The sequence below is a fragment of the Globicephala melas genome, chromosome 2, assembly GCF_963455315.2.
Source record: "Globicephala melas chromosome 2, mGloMel1.2, whole genome shotgun sequence".
Taxonomy (NCBI): Eukaryota; Metazoa; Chordata; class Mammalia; order Artiodactyla; family Delphinidae; genus Globicephala; species Globicephala melas.
Window position 1 is genome coordinate 15977907 of NC_083315.2, and position 3029 is coordinate 15980935.

Sequence of the window (3029 nt, forward strand, 5' to 3'; positions counted from 1 at the left end):
TCTAAATTTCTTCATAAACACGCCTTGTACCCACTGGAGAGAGAGGCAATGCGATTTAGCAGTTAAGAGCACAGACTACTGTCATGGATTATTATAATAGTACACACCCCATAGAGAGTTTTTGCAAGGAATAAATGAGTAATGTAATAAAGTAAATAACTTGTTTTACTTATTTATTGTTTGGCTGCCTCATGTGGCATGCGGGATCTTAATTCCCCGACCAGGGATTGAAACTGTGCCCCCTGCATTGGGAAAGTGGAGTCTTAACCACTGAATCACCAGGTAAGTCCCCAAAGTAAAGAACTTAGAAAAGTGTCTGCCACATCACAAGTGCTACGTGGGCCCGGCGCCCTGGCCTGGGGCAGCGCGAGCGCCCGAAGCTGCGGCTGGACACCGAGATGCCCGGTGAACAGCGGACAGAGGAGGAGGAAGGGATTCAAGAAGAGATGGTGCTGCTGGTGAAGGGTGAGGAGGATGAGGGTGAAGAAAAGTATTAAGTGGTGAAACTCAAGATCCCCATGGACAACAAGGAGGTCCCGAGCGAGGCGCCAGCCCCGTCGGCGTACCCGGCGCACTTACATGCGTGCTGGGACGCCGTGCCTTGTCGCGCCGCTCCACATTGGCCAAGCACGCCCGCATACACACGGGCGAGCGGCCCTTTGCGTGCACCGAGCGCGGCCGGCCCTTCTCGGAGAAGTCGGCGCAGACCAAACACAGCCGCACCCGTACGGGCGAGGGGCCTTACGAACGCCCGGAATGAGACAAGCGCTTCTCGGCCGCCTCGAACCTGCGGCAGTACCGCCGTCGCCCCACGGGCGAGAAGCCGTACGCTGCGGCCGCCACTTCGCGCAGAGCTCCAACTACGCACAGCACCTGCGCGTGCACAGGGGCGAGAAGCCGTACTCGTGCCCGGACTGCAGACGCGCCTTCGGCGGCAGTTCGTGTCTGGCGCGCCACCCACGCACGCACACGGGCGAGCGGCCGTACGCATGCGCCGACTGCAGCACGCCCTTCGCCCAGAGCTCGGCGCTGGCCAAGTACCGGCGCGTGCACACGGGCGAGAAGCTTCGCTCCTGCGCTGTGTGTGGCCTCGGCTTCGGCCACCACTCCAACCTGGAGGAGCATGCGCGCACGCACACAGGCGAGCAGCCCTACCCACGTGCCGAGTGCTGCCGGCGCTTCCGCCTCAGCTCGCACTCCGTCAGCCACCGTCGCACGCACATGCGGCGCCGTCTCTGTATCTGCGCGGGCTGCGGCCGGGACTTCAAGCTACCTGCCGGAGGCACTGCCGCCGAGCGCTGTTCAGATTGTGAGTGCAGTTGAACCACCATTCTTGTCTCCGCGGGGTGCGAACTGGGGAGGGGCACGCTGGTATCCCGACCTGGGCCTGCGTTAACCTGGACAACTCCCTGCCCCGCCATCTGCGTCTCAGATAGGGTGGGACGGCAGTCCTGGCTGTCCTGGAACTGGGAGACAGGGAGGATCCCCTACTGGGGTCCCTGGAAACGCGCCCACCTCCCCCTCATTACATCCCCTCGGCCCGTGTTAGAGTGAATAAAGTATTATATCCTCATCCCACCCGTGCCTGTGAATGAAGTGGGTGGGGTGTGAATTAGGAGGAAGGTTGGGGGTCTCCCCAGGCGTAGGTGATTTAGGTGAATTGTCATGGAGTCAAGTGGGGCTATAAGCCCAGAAGTGTTCCAGGAACTGGTTTTGTGTGTGTGTGGAGTCATTACACGCTTGGCTCTTGGTTACGTCTTCATGACCTCAGACCTAGAAGGGTCCATTAATTTAGCGCGTTCGTGATCAACAGGCAGTGCATTCTGCAGAGCTTTGAGAGAGCCGGCATGAACCTCATGGAACTCAGTCTAGTAAAGAGAAGCAATAGTGGAAACTTTAGCACGAGGTTAAAGAACTTAAGTGCTACATTATTATTAGCTCATTTTCATCCTCAAAGCATCCCAGTTAGGTAACTCTTTTACTTCCATTTCTGCAGGTGAGTAAATAGGTACTGACAGCCAGTGAATGGCACAGTGGGGACAAGTACACAGGCAAGTGCAGTCCCTTATCATTGGAGCTCTAATGGGGGAGTTGTTGGATAGGAGAGGTCTTCAATGCAATCTTGGAGTTGAGAGAGGCTCTTCTCAGAGGTGGCTTTTAAGCTGGTCTTAAGGTCAAGAGAGTTGGGGTTGAGGACGTATGGAGAGAACCCCTGAACCCACATGCCAGACTTGTTAGAGCAGCAGATGTCCTGTAGGGTGGAAGGTAGGGACAACAAGCAAGGACGTTGGCAGGAGACAGACCACTAAGGACCCTGGAAGCCAGGTTAAAGGTTCCAAGGCCACAAAGAAGCCTTGAGGGATTAGAGGGGAGGGAGGGATATGGCATATTATTGAGCTAGAATTAATAGGAGTTAAAGTGGACGTGGGGAAAGGAGAGATGGGGCTGATTTCATTTCTTAGCTTGGGTGACTGCAGGCAGTGTCATTGAGATGGGGACACGGGATGAGGAACAGAACCAGAGTTGAAAGAAAAAGAAAAAGAAGAAAAAAAAAAGTGCTACCTGTTAGCTTCTTTTTTTCCTGATCCTTTCTGTTCTTGTTGACACAACTAGTTCACCAATACTTCCTGTATTACTGTGAATCCATGAGAATGTGACCTGCTACCCATACATAAATACTAAAATTCCTTATCTGGGATGCTCATTTGGGTCCTTTGTCATACACTGCCCTGAATTTCAATATTTGAGGGTATAATTTTGATATAAATGTGAGACAACGTCATACCTCATTTTTAGCATTCCTCTCAAACAATTAGCCTGCTTCTCTGAGGATCAGGACTGTGTTTTACTCATCTTTTATCGGAGCAACAGCCAGGCACATAACAAGCACTCATGGAACTGATTTGAATATTTATGATCCCCATCTACGCCAACATCATCATATTAGCATATTAGCATCTGGTAACTGAAAAAAAAAAAAAAAGAGGGGGAAACTCATGAAAAATTGCATAAAATTCACTAGGTGATTA

The 3029-nt window shown here is 52.8% G+C and overlaps 1 pseudogene; it reads left to right on the forward strand.

Moving 5' to 3' along the window:
• Positions 1-398: 398 nt before the first annotated feature.
• Positions 399-1323, forward strand: LOC115842335 (zinc finger protein 771 pseudogene; annotated as a pseudogene).
• Positions 1324-3029: the final 1706 nt, after the last annotated feature.